Raw genomic sequence first — 14,426 nt, forward strand, 5'->3', positions numbered from 1 at the left:
CGGTTCCCACACTGGAGTCCCGCTGCGGCCACGCGCCTCCCATTCGGGACCTGCGTCCAGAACCTCTGTGCCCCAAACTTAAGAAAAGTAAGTCACCGTTCGCTGGAAGAGGCCCTCCGAGGAGAAATGCCAGCGGGAGACCGCGGAAGGATCACACCTAGCTACTCGGGAGGCTGGGATCTGAGGATCAAGGTTCGAAGCCAGCCCCGGCGGGGATACCCCCCTGAGACTCTAGTCTCCATTTACCCACTCAAAAACGAAGTGGCGCTGTGGCTCAAGTGGTAGAGCACGGAGAGGCTCAGGGACAGCACCTCTGAGCTCAAGCCCCACAACTGACCAAAGGGGAGGGGGGATTGAAGGATTTGAGATTTGGGGTAGAAATTGAATAATCATTTCTTCCTCCCAATAACCAGGAGAGCTAGCTGCTCTAACCACCCACAGTCTAGCGTTAGGAAATTGAGTAACAGAAAAATTACATAACTTGACTAAGAGCTAAATAGCCCAAGATTGGAATCCAAGTAGTTACCTACCTCAGATCTCCTCTCTTTAACACGAGGCCTTCTTCCTCAACATACAGGCGGTCCAAAAATTCCCATCGGCTGCTTAGAAACACCATCTGAGGCCCACTAGAGTCTTAGATGTTAAACTCGAAAAGGAACTTGGGCTTCAGTAAATCTGTCTGCAGTCTTCATTTGTCTCTAAAAAGAGGGTAGTTAAACTAGTCAGTACATTTTGATTAGTACAACCCTGTCTGTACCTTAAATTGCTCAGCTTTCTTCTCGTTGGGTAGTTTTTCAACTTAGTAATAGAAGAAAGGAGAAAAATTCAAAGGATAAAAAAGCCAGGACTTGGGCTGGGAAGTTGGCTCAGTGGTAGAGCACTTGCCTTGCATGCCTAAGGCCCTGGGTTCGATTCCTCAGCACCACATACGCAAAAAGAAAAAAGCCGGAAGTGGTGCTGTGGCTCAAGTGGTAGAGCGCTAGCTTTGAGCTGAAGAGCTGAGGGACAGCGCTCAGGCCCAGAGTTCAGGCCCACGACCGGATCCAAAAAAAAAAAAAAAAAGCCAGGACTTTCATTCTTCCTGGGGCATTGTACCGATGAGGTACAATTGGAATACCAACTTGCTCAATAAGATACTTACTAAAATATCCCCTAATTCAGGACCTCTTTACTAATATAAGTTTGGGGAGAAACATGGTGGTTCCCCTCCCCCTTTTTTCTCTACTTTGAGGAAGTGGAAAGGAAGTGTACAGGTGGCTGAGCATCCAAACTGAAGGAAAAAATTTAAATACCATTTTTAAAAACTTAAAGGTGGGTGGTAGAAACATATTGCAACCTAAAGTAGGCAGCATAAAGATATAATACCAGAGCTAGAACAAATAATGTCTACCTGAAGGAATTTCCTTGCTGATTATTTATTTCAGTAGAGCTGGTCAGAACACAACCTCCACTGGGAGGGGAACTTCATAACCAGAGACCTGACCCAGGAGTTCCAGCACACCGGGTCTGGCGGTTTGCCTTAAAGAAAGCAAACACAACTAATGGTGAGAAAGTAGGAAATGATTTTAAGCAAAATGATCTCTTTGGGAAGATACAAATTAAGCATTTCAACCCATCTTTAGCCAATTGACAAAGGCTTCAAGTTTAAAAACAGGAAGAATTAGGGAAGGAGAGAGAAATGTGCGTAATTAAGCAGCTTTCTTCAAATTGATTGTGATCTCAGTTCTGGGCTGTAAAAGTCCTTATTGCTAGAGGAAATCCATTTCTTCTGAAATGAGGGTTTCTGCTTGGAGGTGATCTCATCATTGGATGATCTGTCTGCAAGACTCTGCTATTCCTTTATGATGACTGCAGGTTTGGGAGAATGCCTGGAGATTTTCAGGCACTTTTTGGGGGGGTCTAACAGTCCACCATAAGATACCCCCATTATTACTATTTGTGTCTTCATCCTTGAAGGGGGATGGGATAGGGCAATAAGCAGCACCCATTTTTAGACAGACACTCCTTGGATGATTAACATACAGAATAACATAGAAATCTGGCCCAAAGTAAAGGATCAAATACAAAAGGAAAGCTGAGAATGCCAGCTTTTTATCCTGCTTTTAGTTACCTTCTGGGTCCAAGTGAGAAGTCAGTACTTTTAAGCCAAGACAGTTTCTGAGTACCTGTTACATAACTCCATAAAATGATTTAATATGTAGAATGGCCAGGTCTTTAGCCTCAGGGAAATTTTAGTTGCATCACAGTAAAGGCAATAGGTAAAATATGCAGAATAATTAATAGTAGCTTAGATTTTTGGTGTCAGACATACCTTAGGCTTTCCCACTATTTATTAACTGTAAGGTCTTGGGTTAGTTTCTAAACCTTTGTCAGCCTGGGTTTCCTTATTTGTAAAACATGCATGATAACTGTGGATTAGAAAAGCTCACCACCGCTTTGTACACTGTCAAATGTGTACTATAACTACATGTATATATATAGATATATATAGATATGTATATATATTGTATCTGTATATCAAACCAAGATATGTAGAGAGAGAGAGAGAGAACAATTTGCTGTGATGAATTGGCTTGATATTATGAAGGCTGAAGCATCTCAGGATCTGCTGCTATCAGTATGCTGGAGAACAAGGAAAGCAAGCAGCAGAGCTCCAGACAAGCCCAGAGGTACAAAAAAAAAAAAAAAACCAGCAAAACCAACAGTATAATTCAGTCCAAATTTGAAACCCAATAACACAATTGTCCAAGAACTTTATAAGATAGATGTCCAAACACAAGCAGAGAAATCCAATTCTCACCCTTTTTTGTTCAATGCTAGCTTTCAAGAGAGGGCCTTCAAGCAATTAATTGATCCCCACCCATAGGAAAAAGGCAGTTTTCCTTATTCAGTCTGTTCACATGCTAATCATCTCTACAAACACCTTGATAGACACACACAGAAATAATGCTTTACTAGCTATCTGGGCCTCCTTTAGCCCAGTCAAGTTGACACATTAAATCAGTGATCCAGAAAATTTGATGCAGTACTGAAGTTAAAAACTTGTTTCCCGGGCTGGGAAGGTGGCTCAGTGGTAGAGCACTTGCCTTGTGTGCATGATGCCCTGAGTTCAATTCCTCAGCACCACATAAGCAGAAAAAGCTGGAAGTGGCTCTGTGGCTCAAGTGGTAGAACGCTAGCCTTGAGCTGAAGAGCTGAGGGACAGCGCCCAGGCCTAGAGTTCAGGCCCACGACCGGACCCAAAAAAACAAAAAAAAAAAACTTATTTCCCTTGCAAAAATATTACATCTGTGCTGGGAAGGTGGCTCAGTGATAGAGTGCTTGCCTTGCATGCACGAGGCCCTGGGTTCGATTCCTCATCACCACATAAGCAGAAAAAGCAGGAAGTGGTGCTGTGGCCCAAGTGGTAGAGCACTAGCCTTGAGCTGAAGAGCTGAGGGACAGTGCCCAGATTCAGAGTTCAGACCCCATGAACAACAACAACAACAAAAAATACATCTGGGTTTAATGGTTTCACAGTGTATATGTATATGTCTCATATCTCAAAACATCATGTGGTATACTTCAAATATACACTTTGTATTTGTAAGCTACACCTTAATTTAAACATACTGCATCTTTATGTTTCCAGTGAAGAAACCAAGAGCCATATGTTAGGTTAACAACTCAGTGATGCAAGTATAAATTAGATACAGACCTCCTGACCAGTATCTATTAAGACCAGAAGCCCTTAAGTGGGGGTGAAAGAAACTAATTATATGTAATTCCTCACTGTCTTGCTTTAAATAATATCTATCCTGTAAAAGCAACTTATATGTGCTTAATTCTTAGAAAACATGTATTGAGTACTTATTATGTTCAAGGAACTGTGTGTGATGCTGTAAATAAGGGATGCCTATAACCAAAAGAAGCAGCAGTCATTTTACACAAAATATTTCAAAAAAGTACCAAGTAAAATCACTTTCATGAGAACAAAGGATCTTAGTCAAAGTCAAAAGACCTGAACTTTAATTCTGACTTTTATATCAAGTAGCAGCTTCCCTATGCCTTTACTTTCCCCTTGTTAATTATAGATAATAGTAACTGTCTTTCTTCACCATGCATGAAATTAATCATAGACTAAATTGTATTTTAAGATACTAGTAATATCAGTATTAGAAATAATAAGTAGTAAAGATATTTTAATATAGCACCCACATTGTTAACAGGAATTACTGACTTCAACAAAGTATTAAGAGTGTCCAGCCGTGTTCAAAGATGACAAGGTAGCAGGGTAGCAGTGTTCTCACTTGGCTTTCTTGCCCTTGTCTCCAAAACTGGCTATGATGATTAAAGATTGCTACATGAAATGTTCCCCTTTCAGATTATTTTTAACTTTAAATAAACCACTCAGAAGAAATAATCTGCTAAGCTGCTTTTTGTTCTGTAAAAATGGTATGTGTCATGAAAGTAGAGTTCTTGAGCACTTATTTTGCGTATTTTGTTTCCTTTATACTGTGGAATAATTTAGGTGATATAGGCATTAAAATATACCAATAGTCAGAACAGTTAATTGACTAGCATCTTTTAGCACCAACCTAAGACCAAACACTGGAACTGAGAAAGTCACCCTTTAAGGCCTAGTAGGCCATGGGAAGGGATAGTGAGGACAACAATAAGAGAAGGGGTAGCAATGTTTGACAGGTAATGTGCTCGTTGCCTTACTCATGTAACTGTAACCCCTAAGTACAGCATCTTTGTGATAAAATAAAAAGATCTACTAGGCTTCAATCAAGAATTCACTAGAGGCTGAACAAGAGATGCCAGATGCAAAGGAAAGTTCTGGCTCCACTATTTTCTGTCTGTGCCACTGACGACTAGAATAAATAAGTCACTCTGATTTCATTGCCTACGTATTAAGAGGTTTTTTAAAATAATTATTTCAGTGATCTCTTCTTCTAAAATTATATGATTCACAAGAATTTCTGGGACTTTCTCTGTCTCACTGAGCCTAACATTCTATCTAGGGTTATTTAGCTTAATAGATTCAAATACAACTAATGATTGTTCACCAATTTGGGAAGCAGCATTGATTTCTCGGCACTCCACAGGTTTCAGAATCATCTAATTTTCATATCACGACTCACTTCTTCTCAGTGACCTGTTTTAAATCTTTTATCCTGGGTAAATCTTCCACTTTCCTTGCAGGTATACTTAGAGAAGCTTATCATCTTTTTGCAAATGAATTGAGCTGCAACTAGAGTTTTGGGCTCTAGGCCCAAACTTCTGTCAGATCCAGCCACTAGCCTTATACCAGTAAGAAGATGGTTATGGCTTAGGGCAGAGAAAAGAGATATCTTATGTGGCACAGGCAGCTAGCTACAGGAAGATAGCACTTTAACCCATCTTCAGCCATCTTTGTGGTACATGAAAGGCTCCATCATATCCATCCCAGGAGACCACGGGGAGGCATGCAGGCACAGGAGAGAGATTATTAGAAGGTTTATTAGAGGAGCCATATTTCCTCTAGAAAGGGAGCACCTGGCGGCCTCCACTATCTAGGTAGGTAGCAGCAGGGTCTCGGGCTAGGAAGTGAGGTAGATGGGAGCTCAGGTGGGTCTGGGTGGAGAGAGGGAGAGGCCAGCTGCAGGGTGAGAACTCCAGGGCTGGGGGAAGCTCAAGTCTGGGTGGAGCTGAGGACCGAAGGTGGGCATAATGCTTACAGTACAAACATGGGAGTTTTAGGAATAAATGAAGAACTAAGGGTGGGGGAGAAGTATGCATAATTATTAGAGGTTCTGGTCACAATTCTGTTTGAGTAGATTATTATCTCAGTCTCTGGGGAGGAGTTCCAGAGAAGTTTTTCCTCTGTCCTGATAAACATCAATGTTTCCTTCCTTTGGGGCAGTTTTCTGTATCCCTCCTTAGAAAAATAGTATCTATAATTCCTGTCCTTCCTAGATCACAAGGAAAAGATGCAGACAGGGATGCCAAGCTTTTCTCCTGCTTTTGTTAATTCATTGGCTCAAGTAAGGAGTCAGTTCTTTTCAGCAAAAGTAATATAAGCACTGTTAGAAAAATCTCAAAATAGCACCCTCTTTGTACTGATTTCTTATAACTATGCAATCAATCTTTATTTAACCCTTGAGCTCTAGGTGTAGAAACCCCAAGTTCAAAATTGTTTTAAGTTTACACATTTATATGATAGTATTTGTGTTCAGATTATGAAGTATCTTGACTGTAAATCACTAGAACCACAGTAGTTTTTGTAATAGCCTTCACCTTCTATTTCATGGGCAGTACATTGGGTAAGAAGGCCCCTTTCTCAGTTCTAGTTGACAGTCCAGGTGATTTCTGCTTAACTACAAGTGTGCATTTTTTTCTTATGACATTTTTTGTAATTTTGTATTATAAAGGTGATGTACAGAGGGGTTACAGTTACATAAGTCAAGTAATGAGTACATTTCTTTTTGGATAATATCACCTTCTTATCTACAGTTGTAAGAAGAGTTCCTTACCTGAAATATGTTGACATCATTAGCTATTAAGGAGGGATTCTGCTCACCCTCATCTGTTATCAGCTCTGAAATACTCCATGTTATTATCCTCAGAAGTCTGTCATTTTCAGCAGATTTCCGTATCTTTAAATGAACCTGACTAGCATATTGTATCTCCTACTTCCTTCATTACTGTGCTTATTTTAGTTGTGAATTTGGTCCACAATTTACAACACTAACATCAGAGTCCTAGCCAGTAAAGAATTAGTAATGAGAACCAATCCTACCAATAAAGTCTATGGTTACCACATCTAACCCAATTCTCTTGCCAAAAGACTTGCTCACCTGAACAAGTAGGACTGCAAGCTAAACGTGAAGTACCTGCTAAGGAATGTCCTTACAATCAGATAAGCCTGAGTTTCGATTTCAGCAAATTATCTTTTAATTTATTTTCCATGAGAATGCAGATAGTTACTGCCCTCAATTTGAGTTTTTGTGTGTAAATTCTGCTGTAGGTCTAAAATATTGTATATCATAGACAGTTGCTATTAAAACCACAAAACATTCATTAAAAGGAAATCATGAAAGAGATACCAAACGTTCCCAGGAAATCTTAACAATTATATTAGTAAACTTATAGATAACAGGTTCAAAGATATATATAGGTAATAAGTATAGAAGTGAAGATACAGATCAAGTGGAAATACCACCAAAAGACAACTTTTTTTTAGATTCTTCATTTGAAATATTGTCTTTAAAGTTTTTGAGGCATTGAAGGGTAGAGCCATAGGCAGCAAACAGGTAAAGAAGTCAGGCCCTGGAACTAGATGCCTGATTTTGAAGGTCACTTATTCCATACATATTTGACTTTGGATAAATTGCTTAATCTCCTCAATTCTCAGTGCCCTCGCCTGTGAAATAGGAATAATAATACTTTGTAGTGCCATTCAAGTATCTTTATAAACTTAAAGCACTTCGTGGTTGCCACATTGTAAGCTGTCATTAAGACTTGTTCTAACCCCATGACCATTAATATTGTAGGGGATGCAGATCTTGTGGTAGACCCTCATAGACTGGTGGAAGTACAGATGAACAACACATTGGTGCTTCAGTCAGCTTGTCCCCCTGACATTTAAAGGAAAAATAAAGCACACCTGGCTAATACTAGGACTGGGAAGAGTATATTAAATGATGTAACAAAACCTTGATCTACTTCACCTGAAAACATTCATGTGCATTTACAGAAATTAAGAGGATAACAACCAATTTTTAAACTTTTTTTTCTCCTTAAACTTACTGTGGTAAGTTTGTTTTGGTTTTATCTGTATCTATTGAGTCTTACAACATACATAGTAGGAAATGGATATTAAAAAGACAAACACTAATTTATATAAGGATTTCATGGGTAAGAGCTAAGAAAGCAAATGAATAATTCATAATTTGGAGTATTGTTTTGAAACACATTTAAAATGATTACTCTGATGGATGATTTTGAAAATTCCAGGCGCCATTAGACACCATCATCCTTCAGTACAGTGTTTTTCTGAATGCCATTTCTAAATCCACAAGTACTTATCTTTTTTTGGTTCATGTCCAGCTGCTAGCCAATGAAACGATCCTACATTATTCTAGGACAGGAGCCAGCAGCCTGGTCTTATTGCATAAAGCTACTCTATTTCTCCTGATGTAAAATGCGTTCAGCTACTGGTCCTTAGATACTTTTCTAAGAGAGCACTTAAAGTTGTTCCCTTTGGAGTTCTTGAGTGTCATCAAGAAATAAATTAAAAGATGAATAAAGCCAACACAAGTCTGTCTGACGTAACACAACAAGGTAGTATTTATCTTTTCTGGTTTCTACTACCATCTTTATCAGAATCACCAAGGGTGCCTGTTTAAAACCCAGATTCCTAGTTGATACCCAAAGCAAAAAGAATCAAAATTTCTAGGCAGGGGCCTAGAGTCTGCATTTTACTGTAGTAGTTATGGGCCATTCCTAAGCACTTACTGATGTTTAAGAACCAATGTCCTAGCCTTTAGTAGCTCTTATTTTGTTAAGAACCTTATTATAATTAAACAAATACAAAAAATGATTCACAGGTGCTCATTCTTATGCCAAGACAAGGTATTTAATTAGATTTTTTAAAGTGCTTTTCCAATTTACAAATAAGAAATCTGTAACCCTTTCCCTGTTAGAAATGTGAATTCATATTAGTAGTAATTACTGTGGCAACAAACATTTCTCTAGACCACTTTAGTATTTAGATAGAATAAGCATCAAATGCTCAGAGTTAATTCTTATTGACGATGTGTGTATAATAAAAATGAAGATATAAATATTCCATTGTGTTTCTGAGTAACTGGTTTCTTACCTATATGTTAACATTGAGATTCTGTGTTTGACAACTGGCATGAGCTAGATCCACTATTCATGTGGATTAGTAGGAATTTGGAAAGTAAAAAAGAACTCCTGTAGCATAGTTTTCAGTGTAAGTGGCTCATCTAGAATAAGACACATATGTAGTATGCATATCTAAAGTCATTGCCAAAGAATTATGTGTCTGAGGTCTTCTTCTATGAAGAAAAAGGTACTAGACAAAAACTAATAGATCAGGAAGAAGTGACAAAAATCAGACCTTCTCTCACTTGATTCAGGCCCCCAGTCCCATTTGCTTTTGTTACTCTTTAAACAGGGCCTTGGGATTGACTGGACATCCTTGGACTGTAATCCTTCTATGTATGCTTTTCTGTAGCTGGGATGACTAACAAGCCACATTCAGCTGTTTTTATTGGTAGAGATAGAGCCTCTGAAAGTTTTTGCCTAAGGTGGCCTCAAAACCACAATCCTCCCATTCTCTATCTCTCAAGTAGCTGAGATTACATATATGAGCCACATGTCTGCATCATTCTGTTTTTAGGAGAATGATAAATGAATAATCTTAAAAAAAAAAAAAAACAAATAGTATACTAAGAAAAAGAGAATTCTCTGTTGTACCTCTCCTAACTCCTGATTTCTGCTTCCTGTAGTTAACATTCACCTCATAACTATTGCTGTTTTGGTTCATTTTCCCATTGTTGTAAAAAATACCTGAGACTGGATAATTTGTAAAGAAAAGAGGCTTATTTAGCTCTCGGATCTGGAAGTCAGAGAGCATGAATAGTAGCTTCTTTCAGGTCCTCAAAGCCGATAGGATCAGTGTATTCAGAAGAGGCCACATGGTAAGATGGGAAGTTAGAGGTCCTGAGGCTTGAATTGAAGGTCTGGATGCTGTCCCTGACCTTTTTTGCTCAAGGCCAACAACACTACCACTTGAGCCATGGCTCCACTCTAGCCTTCTACTGGTTAATTGGAGATAAGAGTCTCCCAGACTTGCCTGCCTGGGCTAGCTTCAAACCCCAATTCTCAGATTTCAGCCTCCTGAGTAGCTAGGAGTACAGGTGTGAGCCACTGGTGCTTGGCTTGTTCTTTAGCTTTTTCGCTCAAGGCTGGCATTCTACCACTTCTTGCTTTTTGCTGGCTAATTGGAGATCAGAGTCTCATGGACTTTTCTGCCCCGGCTCTTTTTATAACTGCCTACTCTTGTGGGAACTAACCAGTGCTCCACAGGAGCTGCATGCGTTCCTGGTGAGGGCAGCATCCACAATGACCTAATTACCTCCCACTAAGCTTCAGCGCTGCTCCCGTCCGGACTCACACATACCACAGCCACGCCATAGCTGCTAGTATTCACCTAAATACTGTTTATTCCAAGAGATGTGCATACTGTAAGGCTTTCTCATTTAAAAATTACACATTGATGACATTAATACAGGTGATAAAGAATACAACTTCTCAGTTCCTCTCTATCCTCCCAATACGTATTTATGAAGAAATGACAAGAATCAGGCACACTTGGGGCAAACCAAAGATATGTTTCCATTATTTGCTTGCATTTCCATTCTTCTAAAACCTTGTATTTTTTTCTGGAGTTAATACTGGCCTTTTCTTTATTCAGTTTTCTATGTAAGTATCACTAATACTAATTCAAATTCTTTGCCAAACACCACCAGAAAGTCCTGCAGCTCCTGCTGGCCATACATGTAGGGTAATTGCCCGTTCTGTGTTCCTAAATGTCCTTCCCACTATGTCCTCCTACTCCATTCTGTACTGACTGCTCTCAGCCCTGAAGCAAGCTGTCAGCTGAGGATTACTGTTCTCTGTAGTGAAGGGATTCTTTCACCCCTCTTCTATATTGGAACACTTGGATGTGATACCTAGCCAGGGACTACACCCAACCCCACCACAGGACTTTTCTAATAGTAATCCCATAGCCACCGCCAGCTGCTGTGTAGTACTTATGATCCTAGGGACCAAACAATGTACATGCTTTACCAACTGCAGTGGAAATTTCTTTTGGGGTTGGAAACTAAAGAAAACACCAACCAAGAAAACATGCTTACTCTTTGAAAGTATAACACACAAATATCCACAGATTTCATAAACAGCATATCTGTAGAATTAAAATTTCATGGGTGGGGCAATTAAGAAAAAAATATCTTCAGAAAGGGCCACAGAAGAGCAGCAATAAAAAGAAAGTGAGGGAAAGCTCAGGCATGCTAATATGGTAGGACCTGTACCCCAGAAACTCAGTACCCCTGTATGGTTGCTGCTTGGTTTATCTCTCTACCTTCCAGTGTATGTGAGGGGAGTTTGCTTAATGCTCTCCTAGTGCCTAGGAAATGGAGGCTACCAGAGATCCTGGGAGGCAGGAATTACTTCCAGAGTCCACAGCACACACTGCAGAATAAGGGGGCCTGGGTACCGAGATTGCTAGTCCATAGCATCAGCCAAAGCTGGACCTAAGATTCTAAATTGATACCTTTCTTTACTTAGAATTTTGAAAGCATTGCTCCATATCTTGTAGATTACAATGGTGCTGTTAAGAAATGTCACCTTAGCATTGGGCAATAGCCAGCCCAGTGGTAGAAACTTGCCAGTATGCCTGAAGCTCAGAGTTCCATCCCTAGCTCTGAGTTGAAAAAAAAAGTTACTGTAATACCTTATCCTTTAAATGTGATTTTTTTTTATTATTTTTCCCTTTATAGGATTTTTTGAATATTTTTTCCTTCACTCTTGTGTTGTAGGGTAGGTCTTTCCTATTCGTAGGGAATATTGTGTAGGCCCTTTCAATCTAGAAATATACAACATTCAATTCAGGGAAATTGTCTTGTTACTTGATAATTTTCCCCTATCATTTTCTGTGTTCTCTTTATAGGATTCTTAATGGTATAACATTGGACTTCCTAGATTGTTCCTATTTAATTTTTATATCTATTTTCTAGAACTTCTAAATGACTTTCTCAAAATTATCTGCTAGATTTCTCTTGATTTACTATTTAATCTTCCAATATTGTCACTTAATCATTTGCAAAAAATACATGTGTGTACATTTCCCTCAATGAAAAGTCTTGTAAATAATGAAAGTAACAAGCCAGGCATAGGTGGCTCACATTTGTAATCTCAATCAGGAGATAAAGAAGCCACACTAGGCCTACAAACCTGAAAAACCCTCATCTTCAATTAATCAGCCAAAAGCCAGAGTAAAGGTGTGGTTCAAATGGTAGAGTGCCAGTCTTGAGCATAAAAGCTAAGTAAGAGTTCTAGACTCCACACCTTAGTACACACATACACACATACGCATACACACACACAATAAAAGTAATTAAATGAACTATGTTTCATTAAAAATGTTCATGTTATGAAGAAGAGAATTTTGTAATAGAACAGCAAACTCGTGAGCCTTCAGAACATACCTGTATGAATACACAAAGACTGCACCCATCAGCTCACTGTGTACCATTATTAACATCATTACTAAACTACTTACGAAATATAAGTGAGAACATTAGGAAATCTGAACACCCCCTTATGCTTATGATTTTCACAATACTGTACCAATCTCAGAACAGCATCTTTACTGACTCCAAATGCTAGATGTTTCCAAGGAGGAAACCATTTTTATAGACTGTTCAGTAGGTTTTGTTGACGTAGTGACTTTTACCATAATTATAAGGGAGAATCTATCACAACATATTAAAATAGTGTGTAACAAATAACTTGAAATGAATATCACTATGAGTAATGTCTATCTATACTAAACTATCCCTTTGAACTATGTTTTAATGAATGAATGTCCATTAAATAATTTTATATATCATAAGACATAATACCATATCAAAGAATATGGAGTATTTATCAGAAGTTTCCAAATATCTGTCTCCAAATGGAAAGTTGTACACATATTAAGAATTGTACTTTAAGCTAGGTATGGTGGTGACTGCCAGAAATTCCAAGTCCTTGATAGGCTGAGGTGAGTGGGCTACTTGAGTCCATGATTCAAATGAGCCATGGCCAAATGAGCCATATGTGGATAACAAAGTAGAATTCTGAACATATTTTCACCCATGAAGTTTTGAGATTCATATGAGTATTTGTACAACATAGGTGACCCTGTCACACACACACACACACAATTTAATTACATTTCATTTTAAAAAGAAAAACAAAAGTACATGGTCTATAGTTTAAAATACTTTATTTTACATATGAGCAAATTTAATATTTTGTTTGTTTTTTTTAATCACAATTTTTTTTTTATTTTGTCGGTCGTAGGGTCTGAACTCTGGGCCTGGGCGCTGTCCCTCAGCTCTTCAGTTCAAGGCTAGCATTCTACCACTTGAGCCACAGTGCCACTTCTGGCTTTTTCTGCCTATGTGGTGCTGAGGAATCGAACCCAGGGCCTCATGCATGCAAGGCAAGCGCTCTACCACTGAGCCACCTTCCCAGCCCAGAATTTTGAATTTATAGTTTTGTCAAGACTTTCTTACAAATGCATATAACTTTTAATAGATAATTTAGACAGATTTATGGTAGTATTTCCAATCTTAGTTTTTTCTTATTGATATATGAACACACTATTCTTCTTTCTTGTGTGTGTGTGTGTGTATGTGTGTGTGTGTGTGTATGTGTGTGTGTGTGTGTTGGTCCTGAGTCTTGAACTCAGGACCTGAGCACCATCCCTAAGCTTCTTTTGCTCAAGGATAGTGCTTTACTACTTGAGCCATAGCACCACATCTGGCTCTTTCTGAGGAGTTTATTGGCTGCCTTCAAACTGCAATCTTGAGATCTTAGCCTCATGAACAGCTAGGATTAACAGGTGTGAACCACCAGTGCCTGGCCTGAACACAATATTCTAAATAAAGATATTTGTCAAGGTTTGGGGTATAAATATTTTGTCAAGCTAACAATGTAGTAAAGAAAAATTGACATTCTTTTAAATGTATACAATTTCATAAGCCTCTGGACTTCCAAGCTGAATGACTTCTTGTATTTCTAGAGAAGATGGATGTTTTATTTAGAAAGTGGGAGGGTGAGTTACAAATGAACCACCACATTGAAGATACATGAGTTTAAGACAAGTCAGTTCTACTTTTGAAGTGGCAGGCAGTGGGGTATAATGCAAACATGAGCACACAGTAATATTTTCCTCTTTGATGATATTTCTGTAGATAGTGAAATAAATCTTTCATATTGGGAAATGGTCTCATTCCATGGTCTGGGTAATATATTTGATCCAAGTATTTTCTCGTAAGGCTGTGTTGAGCCAAGTGAGCCATATGTGGATAACAAAGTAGAATTCTGAGCATATTTTCACCCATGAAGTTTTGATATTCATATGAGTATTTGCACAATTCACAGTTCTCATCAACCGTAAAAAGAAATTGACTTTAATCACTGACAACTGATACATATTTGGGGAACATCACTTGTGCTTTTAAAATTTCCACAGGTGTCAAAATCAAGATGAAATCAGCTTACCAACATAATTGCATAGCTTGCTGTGGTGTTTAAGGATATTTTAAAATTCATATAAATTTCACAAAATTAAGCTTTATCTAATTATTGGTCATCCA

This window comes from Dipodomys spectabilis, unplaced genomic scaffold, assembly GCF_019054845.1.
Source record: "Dipodomys spectabilis isolate Male_0828 unplaced genomic scaffold, ASM1905484v1 ptg000066l, whole genome shotgun sequence".
NCBI lineage: Eukaryota > Metazoa > Chordata > Mammalia > Rodentia > Heteromyidae > Dipodomys > Dipodomys spectabilis.